Source organism: Acomys minous (genome assembly GCF_964271855.1).
Source record: "Acomys minous genome assembly, chromosome: 11".
Classification (NCBI taxonomy): Eukaryota; Metazoa; Chordata; class Mammalia; order Rodentia; family Muridae; genus Acomys; species Acomys minous.
Window position 1 is genome coordinate 85,258,345 of NC_140492.1, and position 15,908 is coordinate 85,274,252.

Here is a 15,908-nt window from a genome sequence, read left to right on the forward strand (position 1 = left end):
TAGAAATTACAGAAAGAAACCGATGTCTTTCCTGCTCTACCCCCCCAAATGAATTTGATCATTTCAGACCTTAAAAGGTAAACCAGAGGACAAAAGAGCTCATTCAATGGACTTCCAGAATTCTATCAGCAAAGTTGGAGTAGGAAGTGCACAACATCACACACAATGCTGTTTTCGCAGCCTCCAAGTATATACTTGGAGACAAAATGAGAAGAGGTATACTAACCAAAAATAAGATATGGACCTTGCTTAAGCTCTATGTTAAGCAGTGGAAAAGATAAAAATTCATAAAACAAAGACAAATGTGAAAATTACTTTAGCATATTTGAGAATAATAAAGACATAATGACTTTTTAGGTGGAACCAACCTTTTAGATATGGTTAATTTTTATAGTTAAAAGGTGTTAATCTTTACAAGGCTGCCTATTAAATCACTGACACATGAAAATATGTTATGTTTGAGATCAGTTTCAAAACAACTTATGGTGGACGTAGAATGTTAAACACAGAATAATGAAACACGATGTGAGCTGATAGTTGATGAAGACAGAAAATGTAGTTTAGTCTCATTCACTATGCCATATCTCTAATTGTTAGTACTATTGAAAATTTCATTGTAAAAAGAATATAGTTATTCCTGTGTAAACCAAGACATGATAAATTGAGGAAGCCATTAAGGAATCAGAAGCCACAAGTGCATATTTCTCTGAATGAAGACAATTCCTCCAGACATTCTGGTATTAGATAAGAATTTTTTACTATAATATCAAAGACTGATTACATTAAAAGAGGTCATACTTCCTCCACACAAAGCAATGTCCTCTGATTAAGATCAGGGGTTTTTTTGTGAAAAAATAGATTAATCAATAAGGCAGGGCCTACATTACTGCTGGGACTGAAAGACATGCAAAGAGGTAGTTTTTAAAACTACGTATACAAACATGGTTCTTAGGTGTCTTTTTTATTTTTAACAAATAAGACTTTGTTTATATGATAGAGAATATGAGTGCTATTCAACAGTATCCTTGCAAATATTATTTGTAGAATTCAGATTTCCACTTTGGCTTTCTTATTAGTTTGTTGGTCTCACCCTCACTTTCAATGCACACATTTGAGTTTTGAGTTTTGAGTTTTGAGATTTGGATAAAGGGTCCTTGGAAATATTCACAAAATATTGTTTTGGGGGCTGGGGAGGGTAAAACACTTGCCCAGTGAGAATGAAGTCCAAAGTTCAGATTTCTAGAATGTACATAAATGACAGAAGGTGTGGCAATGTTTTGTGGGACCAGTACTGTAGAGGCAGTGATGAGCTCCACTCAGCTTCAATAAGTAAGTGAAAACGCTGATGGAAGATGTCTGCTTTGGGTCTCTGCATGCATATGCACCTGCGCCACACACAAGACATAGGTCAAAAGTGAATGGAGAAAGTGTTTTTAAAGTCAAACAACTTATTAGAAAGTATGTTTTATACATAGTCTGTTTGCTTTACTGTGGGAGGGGCCTCTGAGCAGCTTATCCCAACTTTTGCTTAAAAGATTGTCTCTTCTGATCTTGCCGACCCCAAAAGGACAGGGCCAAGTCAAAACATGTATTTGCTGAAAGAATGACTGTTATGCCTCCAGATTTAAAACGTGTTTCACAACCTTACAAACAACAAGCATGCAGGCAGCAAGCTGGCAGATTGCTTCAAGTCTATACAAATTTCAGATATTAAATGCAAGGTTACAAGCATTTTGCCCATAATATCAACATATTAGCATTATTAATAAAAATATCACATATCATAATGCTCAATTTCACTGAATGCCTAAAAGGTCATGGAGACTCCAGCCTTGATGAACACTTTGAGAGCAGAATCAGCTATAGAAGAGCATTTGTGTAGACTGGTTATGTATTTGAAATTCTTTGCAAGGATGTATTGCAGAAATTGTAACTGAACTTCTCTAAATATTTACCACCACAGTTAGAACTTTCATTAGAGTATCTTTCTGATATAATAATGTTCATAATGGCCATTTTAAAATCTGCTACCCCAGGCTTATAAAGCAATATTACCGTGTCTTTCCATCAACAATATTAAAAACATTCATCTCTGGGAAATGTTATAAAGAAGTTGCCTATAATGCTGATCTAAATATTTAAGTAAATGGCAAAAAATATTGTTATATGACAGATCACCAAAAGATTTAAAAATCTTTACAAATGATAGATATTTTAACTTTTGATGAAAAATATTAATCTTTGAAATTAACTAGCCACCTGGTAATATGTCTTAAAATTAAATTAAATCAATATCAGAGTTCATTTCTCCCTGAGTAATTAATGAATTTAGTCATGCTCCCTAGTAGTGAGCATGCACTGTCTTTGCATCTGAGCTAGAACTGTACTGCCCGATATTGTGGCTACTAATCATGTGGAGCCTGTAATAGCAATAAATTACATTCAAAATCTGCTTTCTCTGTTTCAGAGCCACATGTGGTTGGTAGCTACCATATTAAAAAGTGAAGACAGAAAGTATTTACACTATCACAGAAGTTTCTATTGAACAGTGTTGTGTTAAGAAACAGAGCCAACAGTGTTGGCTCACAGTAGAGAGAGCACTACTGAGGGAGAGAAGATATCAAGTGTGTTAACTTTCTCGAAGTCTCCTTGACGGATTGGAGTTTAGGAATACACATATTCTGGCACAAGAGTTGAAATTGCATGAATAGCATTGCAGTGCTGGTGTCCTTTCTTTTCTCCTTATGGGATTGAATCTCGAACATTCTTTCCCCTCTAGAAAATGAATTATGTCATCAGCCAGTCTTCAACAGGTTTGTTCCATTCAATGCAATGCTCTAGGCTACCTTTTTCGTGCCTCACACTTTGCTCAACAGTAACCCAAGCTTGTTTTGCAGCTGGACTTTCTGTGTTAGACATCAACACGTCAGACCGCAGACATCATATTTGTTAATTTGTCACCAACACACACACACACACACACACACACACACACACACACACACACACACAAAATAGCATTGTAGCTGTTGTATAGGTTCAAAGTTCTTTAGGTCTCTCTCTCTCTCCAACATTCCCTGCAACTTCCGTTTGCTACCACAGCTGTTTCTTAATTCAGAAAGGTAAATTCTGTTACCTATAAAAATATAAAAATGCATAAAGAGTAGAATCTGATGTAATGATATGATGAACTAAACACAACTATCAAAAATAAATGAAAATAGTGTGGGAAAACTCAACATAAGGCTAAACCAGGTGCATTTAAAGGAACTCACAAAACTCTTGATTAAAAAGTAGTGCATCGAGCCGGGCGTGGTGGTGCACGCCTTTAATCCCAGCACTCGGGAGGCAGAGGCAGAGGCAGGTGGATCGCTGTGAGTTCGAGGCCAGCCTGGTCTACAAAGCAAGTCTAGGACAGCCAAGGCTACACAGAGAAACCCTGTCTCGAAAAACCAAAAAAAAAAAAGTAATGCATCTAGATTTTAAAAAATCAGATAAGTCATATAGCTGATTTACAAGACAACAAAGGATTCTATATTTGCAAGTAATTTTTATTTTAAATATTCCAATGAAAATTATATGTGCATAATGTAAATTGATGACATAATGAAAGCAATTTCTTTTTAAAAACAAACTGCTTATTTTGTTTTGTGTGATTATTTTAAATATGGATAGTCATGTAATAGTCATAATTTTTAACAAATGAAACTCATATAAATAAATATTTAGTAGAACTTTCATTTCATTGTCAGGTATTTTAGGAATGGCTCTTTTTCCAGAGTAACAATGTGATTATTGTTTGGGAATTAAATTTCCCCGTTAGATTTCACATCTCCTAAGAAATGAATTGGAACAGTACATTATGTACAGAAATACTTGTGAGGAAAGAGAAAGGTGAGGATGCTGGGAAAGGGAGGGAGAATCAGTGAGAGAGAAGGAGGGAAGGAGGGAGGGAAGGTCCATACATACCAACTTCCTGCCATTTCCCCAAGTAGATAGTTGGATCTTGGCTATTGCACTTACGTTCAAGACTCTTTGCTGGAGTTAAATACATAACCTCATTTTGTCCACCCGCTCACTCCTCAACCAAGACTAAAGCCAAATAAACAGCTGTTAAAATTCGTCAGTGAAATCATGACTGTAAACTTTTTTCATTTCTAAAACTTGAGAATGCTTCACGACACTTAGGTAACTGGTCCTGACACAGGCCTTTGAAGCGTGGCTTACCAAGGACTACTGGGTCGTGGAGAAGTTTGAAAAGTCTGCTCATTAAGATTTTGAGTAGCTGTTTTTTTACATAAGAATGAGAACCGATGGAAAGGTTGGGACTAAAACACATAATTTTGTGAAATATGAGGAAGCATAAGGGTTTTGTTATGACGCATAGAACAATCAAAGACCTGTTTCTTTTTAGCAAGCTCCTAAAAAAGTCCCACCCGTGTAATTATTAAATAAAAACACTCACTTTTCAATACTCAGCTAGCTTTTAAACCCTGAATAAGAGAAGTACACAGTGAGAGAGGTACTTACATGGTTTCCTTGGATACTGGGTGATGCCATTCAGGTCTATGTTTTATCTGAAAGTGGTCCCCTGCAGAGAAATGAGGCTTGGTGAGTGGCTGTTTACACATAGTAAGTAAATAGGAAGCTTGTTTATTTTACAAGGCATTTTTTTTTAAAATTTTGACCCAGATTTCTTTTTCTCATCACACCCAAGCATTGCAAACTGCAAGTATGGTAGAACAGGTACTTTGCCCAACTCCTGTTAATGCCCCTTAAGTAATCATGATTATCAAAGTGGAATCTCAGAAGGTTTGGTCCAAGCATGGTTCGCCTTAGCACGCTCTCTGCAGTTGGACTGTTAGATTTGTGCCAGAGAAATCAATGAATATCGCCTGCTTGTCTTTTCCTTCCCACTTAATTTACTCAAACCACTAAAAAAGGAATCAGTCTAAAATCTCACCTATTAGTAAAGGATAAATCTCCTTACCTTAACCAATCTGTGAAGAACTCCAACTATAGCCAGCCTCATATATATGCCAAGGGATTCTACAGACATGAGTTTCCATTTTAAACGGTAGAGTGGCATCCTGGATTCCCACTGGCGTAAGTGCCATGACCACTTTTGACACCGCGTCTCTTAGAGCTACAAGCTTTCTAATTTGGGAGCATGATTAATCCCTCCTATGTGATAAGTTTTAACCTGCTACTATTTCTTTGGATTGAAAAGAGCTGCTGAGGCAAAGTATGGCAAACTAGCCACAGTGCCTAACACAGTTTAATAACCTGAAATGAAGTAAGTGTGTGCTATGTTTCCATTAAAAAGTTTCCAGCCACAATTAATTGAACAAAAACTTGTCTTGTTCCAAGATTATTCTTGGAAATGTAATTTTAAAAAGCCTGTGTGAAATGAGGAAACTTAACTTTTTTTATACCATATGAAAGCAATTTCATTTTTTAGGAATGATTTTGGATAGACTTCCGATTGGATATTTTCCATTGGAACTAACAGTGTAGAGGCTTGGGGTGGGGGAAAGCAACTCTGTGTTCTTTTGCCAGCACTGACAAAGGTCTGGTTGTCAATGATACCTTTACAGCTAAATTTACCCCAGAGTGACATGAACAGGTGCACCTCGGCCTGCCAGACACTTGTGCAGAGGGATCACGCATCTCACCGCTTGACGATCAAGGGGGCAAAGCCTCGGTCTTCATAGAAAAGGAGAGGAGGCGAGCGCAGCTCAAACTGGGGGGTTTCTCTTCAAAGCCAGCTGGTCTGGCTTTATTCTACAGGAATTTTTTTACCTGTCAGAGTTTGGACAACAAAGCCCTCAGCAGGTGCTGACGGGTACAACTTCCTGGAGAAGCAGAAAGGCACTGGTGAGTTTCAATTGCCAAAATATATATATATATTTTTTTAATCTCTAAAAGTTGATTTTGCTATCTTACAGGAGACTCTGCTGGGGTACTCTGTTCACAAAGCTGATGAAAGCAGTGGAATCAGAGCCAACTTACCCAACAGTGGGTTTTCCTTGGTGCACAAAACTGAGCCGTTAATGTTTGACAGTGCTTGAGATTATAAAATGATAATATTGTTTTAAAAAAAACAATTTATAGTTTTAATATTGCTCTCTTGACTATGATTTTCAATGCGTGAGAATAATGAGTTCTTCAGATATGTTACATGAGACTACATAATAGTGTTTTAGTTTCATTTTAATCCAGTTCTCCTAATCTTCTTTGAATAAAATGTTATTTTCCAATAAATTTCCAAAATCAAATTGTGAAATGGTACATGCTCTTCTCAAAAATCCCATGTGCTGTTAAGTGTGTGCACATTTTAAGAAGATGATTAGAATACAGAGTTCATTTTATTTAATATGAATTTAAAACATCTATGTGAACAGAATAATTAATAATTAAAAGGAACAACATTTTCTCTTTATTTTACAGGGATTTTTTAAAGAATAAAAACTTCAGAATAGATGATCAAGGGAATAATAAAGTATGTTTTACATCATTTATTTCCAAAATTAGTACATTTATATATTTTTGTAATTTTTATTTTGTGAATTCAAAAGTTGGATAAAAATATTTTTTCAAAACAGGATTTTAATTAATGCAAAAGAGGGAAAAATGAGACCACATGTTAGGACATATTTTTAAAAAGTGATTCTATTTCAAGGACTCATTCTTTTAACTATGCTTCACAGCATTTCTCTACAAATTGTTGTATTATAGCAAATTGAAAACATTTATTTAAGCAAGGAAGCAGCTCAAAGCTAAGGACTATACATAGCAAACATATGAAACCATTTTAATAAGTAAATTCCATATTCACAAGCAACATGGGCTAATGAATGTAAAAGACACAACAGCATACATTGATCAAGAATGCTATAAATTATTATGCATTAAAATCAATTTTCTGGGCTGTGGGGGGTAGGATTGGTACTTAAGAAGAGAAAGGCTTCTACAAATATAAATTACCAAGACTATGAAGCAAATGTTTTATTCTGATGGTGCCATAAATAATTTTCAATACACATGTTTAATACATGTTTGTGAAGTGGGAAAAATATAAAATCTGACTTTTGTTAATGACTATCTTATCTAAAACGTTTTAAAATTGTGGTATGGGCATGATATAACTTATGAATATTTTCTTAAACAGGCTTAGTTTCCTTTAAAAATATGGAAAAATGTTTTAAAATTACCAAAATTGGTCTATCCAGACCAAAATCTAATACTTAAAAATCATAGTCTCATCTGAAAACATTCCTTGAATATATATTTTTTAAAAAATTAAAACTCAAATTTACTTTGTATTATAATGTAGACTGTTCTTTGGCGTATAAAAATGTATTTATTTAAATCCATAGTGGTTAGTTGGTCCTGCTCTCTTCACAGATGTTTCTTCATACTTACTGCTGATTCTGACACAAGGACCACCAGATCTGCTGAACTTTTAAAAATCTTCATCAGTCTCATAAAAGAAAATGAGATGCGTGAAGCAAGATAATTTCTCTGGTTTGTTAAATCCTGTGTCCTTAAAGAGCCAGAGCGCTCACTTTTGAAGATGAAAACTGTTTATTGCAGATCATAAATTCTTCAGTCTGCTTCAGAAATACACTTATTAAGTTTTCATGTGCGTTAGTATTGGCTAAATTTATCGCACTGTCATTAACAAACACTGAAGCAGCAATAAAGCAACGTAGAAACTTCTGCCAGACTGAAGGTTCTGGCTGTCAGCTTCTTATAAGTAGAGAAACCTATTTAAAATTGTTGTGTTGAGTCTAACTATCCAAGATATCTAAAACTTATCATTTCCATTGTGCCAGGAATTCAGAGTTGGTCTGAAAATTCCACGGTTTCTTCAAATTATCAGAAGCCTGAAAAACCATGCAGCAATACTTTTGTCTTTCCTAATAAATCTTCAACGCTGAGTCATAAAATACCCAGGCCAACACTTTCCATGTATACAAATTGGTTTCTTTAATCTTAGTGAGAAACCTCAGATTAAAATGACAGTGACTCACACTTGCCTTATACATTTAAAGCATTACTTGAGATATATCTTTATAACATAAAGATAATTATTTCCGTGGTGGAAAATTAATCATTCTCCTGTTTCAGAGAGCCACACAAAAAGACTTTTTGTTCAATTTCTGTATTTATAAGGAAACTGATGGTTGTTCTGGTAATTAACAACAACCAATAACCTACATGGTGGCTAGCCATCTATTTAATTTAAGGAAATAGAGTTTCTATGTAAAATAGTTTATTTGTAAGTATTTTAAAAAGACAGAAATGTTTTGGCATCGTTATGCTTGTCTCCTCATTGACCAAGCACCTGACTGACAGCTGTCATCTGACCACGGGCCAGATGTATCTCAACAAAGATAAAAATTGCATATTACTCATCCCTGTTGATAATACCTGGTGCCAGTAAGCTCACAAATTGGAATACCTAGACTATGGACAAGATAAATAAAAGGGGAATCATGGCTTCTGCCTGCAGCCCTCTTCCTTCCCAGGCTTACTTCCCAGTGCTTGTTTTCTGTCTAATTGCTCTTTGTAGTGTTACATGTTTCACGTATAGAGAGAGGGTTACTTTCCTTAAAGGAACTTGCAGAGATGTGTACACAGTGGTCAAATTATTCAGCAGCCCAGTCATGAGTGCATCTATCAAACATAGGTATCTATCCTTGAATCACATTCATTTTGAATTTGGGAAAAAATCCTTAAAAGTCACATGAGAGAGGTTCTGAGGCGGGGCACCTTCTCATTTTAAAGATATTTAATAAGAGAATAAAACTGAGACTAACTCAAAGTCTCTCTGTGTGAGTGGGTAAACACAGACTTGGGCTTGTCTTTCAGTTCCATTTGCAGTTTTCTTTGAATATATATATATATATATTTCTATCAGAGCTTATTAAAATAAAATGTGAAAACATGAAGAGTAAGGACACACTGAAGCATGCTCAGTTTGACTCTTTCAGAGTCTTTTCATCATTGAAATGGATTCATAACAGTTTTTTTCATCACAATCAAACATTTTAGAAATTAAATGTACATAAAAAAAGAAAGAAAATAAATGTAGAAATAAAAAGTTTAATCTGGTCCTTCTGAAATAATGGAGAAAAATTAAAAATACTAACTATAGCATACACAAGCATATGTATAGTACACCATGCAGAATATACTAAAAGGCTGATTCAATAATTAACTAAATTGGGCTTGTGTGTGTGTGTGTGTGTGTGTGTGTGTGTGTGTGTGTGTATACACACAGTAGTGAACAAACCACAGTGCTGCACAAAGGCTTCATCTGTGTGTCCTACCAAGCTCAGAAGTCTTACCATTCAGTATCATTTATTAGTGTGTTTGACATCAAGTCAAATAGTATTGGTTATATCAAATACTATTAACATATTTGTTGATGATCCCGTACAATAAACTGGTTCAATCAAGATTAAGAATGTCAATATTCAAATAAATTCTCATTTTCTCCCCTCTAGAAAGGAAATTTTTCAGGCTAAATTACACTCTCTGATTTGCAAGGAATGTATCTTCTTCTTGGACTTTAGAGCAGAATTTACGGGTAAAAAGTGGTGCTTTAATACATATCCACACAAATTATTAAAAACAATGTAAAGAGGAAAACTCAAAATACTGGTATAAGATATAGATAAAAATGAGTGACTACTGTTTCTCTCTAAAAGACTGTTTTAAAGTAAACAATAGTTCTATGGCTAATATTGCCAGTGACAACAAAATTTCATATCTAAATTTACAAATGTTATTTGCTTATTCTATTACATTTAGTTCAAAACAGCATTAGACATTAATCAGCAGACTATTTGACAATATGCAATATCCGCATACAAATAAACTGGGAACAAATTTTACAGCTATTGTGGAAAACAGGAGTGCCAAAACAATATAGACAAAATTTTAAGGTATCCAAGTAAACTTAGTCACTCTCTTGCATCTCAAGGAGTTTTAATGAAAGTGAATTGTCCCTTGTCTGCTTCTAAAAGACAACAAATGTTTCTCTCTAGAGCTAATGCACATGGTTCAAAGAACACCAGGGAAGGAGTGCAAGATCACAGTGCCAGCCTCTGTCTCACTGCTATGTACTTTGGTGACTGAAAAGAAGCCACTTAATCTCTGTGACACAACTAAGTGGATTAGGGATTTGGGGTTAGTAATATACAAACCACAAGGAAAGACATTTCAGCTAACCAAAAGAGTATTCTCTCTGCTTCATGGGAGGTGTCCCAAAAGGACTCTGGGCCATTGCTGGATTCCTAGCTGCAGTGGCATGTCCTGACTTCTCCAAGTTGCCCTAAGTGCTCCAAAATAAAGGAAATCTCAGACCAGTGTCGAGCTGGCAAGTTAAAGGGCAAAGCAAACTCATTCTGCAGAACATTACTGAGTAAGCACCTAGGAGTGTGTCCTTGTTTCATAACATGGAAAGGTCACACCCTCAACATCACATCACTACATGCTCCGAACTTTAGCATGTGCTGTCTCAACTGAGCAGGATGAAAATCCAGCGAATATTTAATACTTACAGTTTCTTGAAATGGTACAATTTCAAAAAGAAGCACACACAAAAATGGCACCACAGCAAGAAGCAGGGAAGTCATAGAAGTCCTATTCTGAAGTATTTATCATATCTGAGCTCAAGAAAAGCCAGTGGCAGCGGATATGGAAGGAGGGGGCAGAGAGATTATTGGCAGCAGCTACCTACAGAAGGTTGAAGGGCTGATCAACCTATTGAGATAGGGACGTTGGGAAAGTCTTTCCTGATTCCTGGGCAGGCAGAATTAGATTCCCAGATTAATATGAACACTTGAAAGTCTCCTTACTGAGACAACTGCCTGCAGTGTAGGCTCACAAGAAACTGGCAGTCACCAAAGCATACGCATCTGTGTGCTGTTCGTCTCTAATGTTAAATAGCCCTCCATTTGAGGGCCCAGGACTCCATCCAAGAAAAGATTAAGGTTTTTCCCTCAGATAAGTAAAAAAGAGGAATGAATCTCAAACTAACTCAATCGGGTCCCCACTCTTGGTACCAAGAGGTCAGCCCTGAAAACATGTACACAAGTAACATTATAAAAATGGTAGAGTGTGTGTGTGTGTGTGTGTGTGTGTGTGTGTGTGTGTACATATATGCATGCGGCAATAATGAAAGAAGAAAGTTCAGGAATTTGAGAGAAAACAAGGGGGTCCATGGGAGAATTGGAGGGAAGAAAGGAAAGAAGGAAAATGAAGCAATTCTATTTCAGAAAATAAAAATTATACATATAAAAACATTGAAAATTAGGTCCCCATGTTGCTTAATCAGCTTCTTAATGAGCACTTTTAAATGAGCATGTTAGGTGTAGTATGTCTTTTAGTTTGTTTACAATTTGAACAAAAGTGAGTATGGGAACGATTCCTTCAGTTTATCCTGAGCTCTCAGCCTCACTATTTTGAAAGGAGATCATACACTTGTTGGGATTGTTTGAGAGGAAAAGTAAGCAGCAGCGAGAAGAAAGGGTTTTAGAGTTACAAGGACTTTACAGATCTTATATTACTCTTACCACAGGGCAAGGACAATCCACAAAATGTAAGCGAATGCTTAGTGAGACTTCTCTCTCCTTCCCTCCTTTCCTCCCTCCCTCCCTTCATACCTCCCTCCCTTTTTCCCTCTCCCCCTCCCTTTATCCCTCCCTTCCTTCCTTCCTTTCTTCCTTTCTTTTTGAGACAAGATCTTGCTTTGTAGTCTTGGCTGGCCTCAAACACCAGGCAATACTCCTGCCTCAGCCTTCCAACTGCTTGGATTACAGGCGTCATACCTGACTTCTGAGGACTTTTGAGATGAAGATTCCTATACGGGAGTGCCAGTTTCCAGCTATAATCCCAGCACACTGGAGGTCTATTAGTATGAGTGAAATCTGCTCTACCCAGTGAGTTACAGGGCAGTCAGGGCTACATCAAGAGACTCCGTCTCAAGTTTGGATTTTGGTTTGTTTGTTTTGTTGTTGTTGTTGTTGTTGTTGTTGTTGTTTTGGAAATTAAATATATTTTTAAATGCAGTTTTCTGAGATGATGGGTTCAAACAGGCAGGTTTTAACCCTTGCTGATTCTGAGGCACTCAAACTGTCATCTGCGCTGGTGATTATGCTCTCGAACCTTCTTTAGTCCAATGTCAGTTCTCCTGTTCCAAAAGAGCAGGAAAATCGCATACTGAGAGGCCAACAGCAACATATGACTACAGCTACTTGAGTTTTCAGTCATTGTCTAATGTATTTTTCTCCTATCGTGCTTAAGTTGTTCACTCACCTTTTTTACTTGAATTGGCACATGATAAATATCCCTGAAAATTAGCAAAGCCTCAGTCTGATTCAACTCTTATACTAGTTTAAGACTCTAAACAATATAGTTTTAAGTATGACAAAATGGCTTCAATAAATCCTTCAGGAAAGTTATTTTAGCAAAGTATGACAGACAGTGATTACTCTAAGAATGCATGTATGCATTCACTAAACTGTAAGTATACTCAATCACTGTTGATCTGGAGAAACTACAGGCTGAATTCTCCTTTGGGTGAGGTTTTTTTTTTTTTAATAGGCAAAGGTTACATAGACTAGACTCTCACAGCTATGTAAGGTGGAATTAGGAACATATGGATGGAAAATATAAATCTTTCCCAGACAATGCATAACACAAGCACCATTTGCCTTCACTGTGTGGCTTGTCATTATAGTTACAAATAACAAAAATATCGTATCAATTACATGACCATATTATCAGAATAAGCTCTTTGTGATGGTGATTTATTCTATAGTGATTTCAAAAAATTACTAGAAGTATCCCCAAGTTCTAAAATAGAAAATAATTTTACAGAGAAAGAAATGATTAGCTGTTAATAGGAGGGGTCCTTTATTTTTTGACAACTGAGAAAAAATTACAACTGAAAATGAGGGATGATGTAAAAAAAAGATAGAAGGGATGAAGTGGGGAGAAATAGAAAGAAAAAAAGTAGAAAAGATGGAAATTATCAGTTGACCAGCTGTTACTGAAGAGGTCAAAAGGAACAAAAAAAAGTTGCAAAAGGTTTCTCATGTAGTAATCAACACCTTTTTCTTAAGAAACACCCTCTTTTTTTCTGAATCTCTTCAGAAAGATGATTATTACTACAAAATCCATTCATCTGGTATAAATCTCTTCTGTTATTTGTATTGTGTGACCATAGAAAGTTGGGAAGTATTTTATTCATTTTATTTCTTTTGTTTCATTTTTATCTTATTTTGACATAGAAAGATATCTATTTGTGATTTTTTAAAATAAAAGATATAGTGAAAAGGTAGAAGAAAAGTTGCCCTTTGGTCCTATAGCACTCCCAAATACTACGCCCTCCATTCAAAAATTAGTGCATATTATCTTACATAGGATTCTTACATGCTCTACAAGATATTACAATTAAAATTATAATTTTACTTCCAGAAACATTTAATACAAGAATATGCAGTAAACTGCATAATAACAGAAGCTATAACACAAGAGACATGCATATTTGCATTTTGTTGGGGTGTGACTCATATGCAAAGATAAAATGATACCAAAACAACAAGTATGGGAATTTACAAAATCTGGAGGGAAAGTATGGAAATTTTCAAGGAGCTGATAGAGAGCTCATCTTCCAATTCAACGTTTTCAGAAGCAATAGAATTTCTTCCTCAAGTCACAGCACATTTGTCCTTACTTCTGTGTGTGTAATTCAGGGGCTGGCAATGGGAGGAGCTTGAGGCGTCCTGAACGTCAGCCTTAAAAAAGCACCTTTAGGAACACAGCAGGAAGTTTATGGACTCTGCTAGAGACTCTTCTGCATTATAAACTCTTTTCTCTTAAAAGTTGAAAAAACGGTCACTAAAAGAAGCCACACGTTGATAGTATATTATGGACATGCCAGTAGAAGCAGCAGATTCTGATAAAAAATAATAATAATAACAATCCACGAGCATTCTGGGCCTTAAGTGGCTGCTGAGGGATGAAAGGCCATCCGTAGAAGGCCAAGAGGAAATGGAGGCAGCAGTGAAGGAGATGCTATTGATTTTAAACTTGCGGCTGGGTAAGCTGAGCATGCCAAGGTGAAGGAAGGGCAAGTTGAAGGACGTGAGCGGCAGGCAAGCCTCAATGACATCACAAGGCTGCCCAGACATACAGGTGACATCTGTGATTCCAGAGGAGACAAAACGCTTAGGCTGATGGAGAGTGACTCATCCTCTGTTCTTCTGACCAGGCTCCTTGAATTTAAGTGCCATGCTATTCTCTCAATAAGCAAGCGATATGGTTTCTGAGATAACGAAAATATACGATGACAATACTTACTGCGGATATCTAGGCATATCCACACGTTTATTGGATAAAATCCAGTATGAATACAAAAGAAAAATTTCTGTGAAAGTTATATTCTCCAGAACACTGACGAGGATATACAATTTATCATCACCCACACAACGTGGAATATCTTGGCCTCATCAACATGCTAGCGTAAACATATTTTATTTTAAATATGAAATATTTGACCATGAAATAACTTTTTTAAAAATATGAAACCTGAGAGAAGAGAATACATCTTTTAAAATATCATTAAGTAAGCAATCATAATATGTTTTTCAGGGACATGAGAAATAGTTAAAAATGAAAATTTAAAAGTGTGATATTTTGTGAGTACTTTCTATAGGCCAGGCAGAAGGGCAATTTCTCACCTTTCTCTCAGCAATCTGACTGTGAGGGATTGGCCCATCTTCTCCAGAAACCTGGGTTCTAACCTCCTGTCTGCTTTACCTTTCTCTGTCCCTGACCCTGCTCCCATAATACACAGCTAATTAATTAGCAGCACCAACTTGTAAAAGTTTCCGGACTTTGCCAATGCTGCACATCAAAACTTTGTCCTCAAGAGGACATTCCTACCAGGAGTATTCTTGAAATCGTACTTTTCTATCTGTACTTAGTCTCTGCATTCTGTCCAAATAGCAAGCATTTGAGGCCTTCTAACCAAACCTTTGTTTTCACCGTGTTTACTCCGCATGGCTGGGATGTGCTTTTAACAAAAGACCATGGAACACTAACAGTGATGACTCTCCAACTCTGAAGCATTAAGATGCTTCTTCGGATTGCACAGCAAACTTGTAAGGAGACATCAATCTAAGGGCTTCAAGAAAAAAAAAATCTGTGCGTGGCCAGTGCCCAGGGAGTAGCCACTGTGAGGCAGGTAACCTACAAGATGATGCACTTTGCGGAAGCTTATCCCAGCTGTGTGATTATATCCAGTCCTGCTGAGTTTGACTGTGCCTAAGGATTATCGCTAAGAACAGGATTTTGGAAATGAATAGGTGCTGTTTCAGACCCTTTGACATCCATGGCCTATCTGAGCAGACAAACTCATCACTCTTTAAGTTTTTGTTCTTAAAATCTATAAAACAGAGATAACAAAAATAACCCTCTAACTGGTTATTTTTTGGATAAAAGTAATAACGTTTGGTAAAATCTTAAAAGTAGCAAGTGGGTATGAAAGGTGAAGTATTTTGAACATGCTTATTTTTATATACATTCTAAAAATATTAAATTATTTGGCTTATGTATCGCAAGTTTCACACTTAGATTATAAATTCAATTGATTTGAAAGACTCGAATATAAATCTAGCAAAGTAACAGGCAGTCGAGCTTGTTGGCTTAGGCCTAGGGCTCAATGAATAAGGCAACAAGCAAACTGCTTTTAATCACAGATTTACATTTTTTCCTTCTTTTGTTTGCATTTCAGTTTTCATTTTCACCCTATTCCAAACAGTTTAGAAAATCTTCATCCAAAGCTATGAAAATTAATTTTCCTTCTTCTTGGGAAATTAGAATATTAG

General features: G+C 36.1%; 1 protein-coding gene and 1 long non-coding RNA gene across 3 annotated transcripts in view; one reads left to right on the forward strand and one right to left on the reverse strand.

Annotated features, from left to right (window-relative positions):
• LOC311608763 overlaps nt 1–5,267 on the reverse strand; it is a 78,073-nt gene extending 72,806 nt beyond the window's left edge. Inside the window, exons 1-2 of the long non-coding RNA XR_014783147.1 lie at nt 4,991–5,267; nt 4,531–4,591 (exon numbers count right to left, since the gene is read on the reverse strand). This is a non-coding gene — a long non-coding RNA (uncharacterized lncRNA). The remainder of the gene's footprint in view (nt 1–4,530; nt 4,592–4,990) is intronic.
• Nucleotides 5,268–5,595: 328 nt separating this feature from the next.
• The window catches only part of MEF2C (myocyte enhancer factor 2C), a 163,685-nt gene continuing 153,372 nt past the window's right edge, over nt 5,596–15,908 (forward strand). For both annotated transcript variants that reach the window (XM_084802662.1, XM_084802663.1), the window contains exon 1: nt 5,596–5,877. The gene's annotated coding sequence lies outside the window, so the exon portion shown is untranslated. The remainder of the gene's footprint in view (nt 5,878–15,908) is intronic.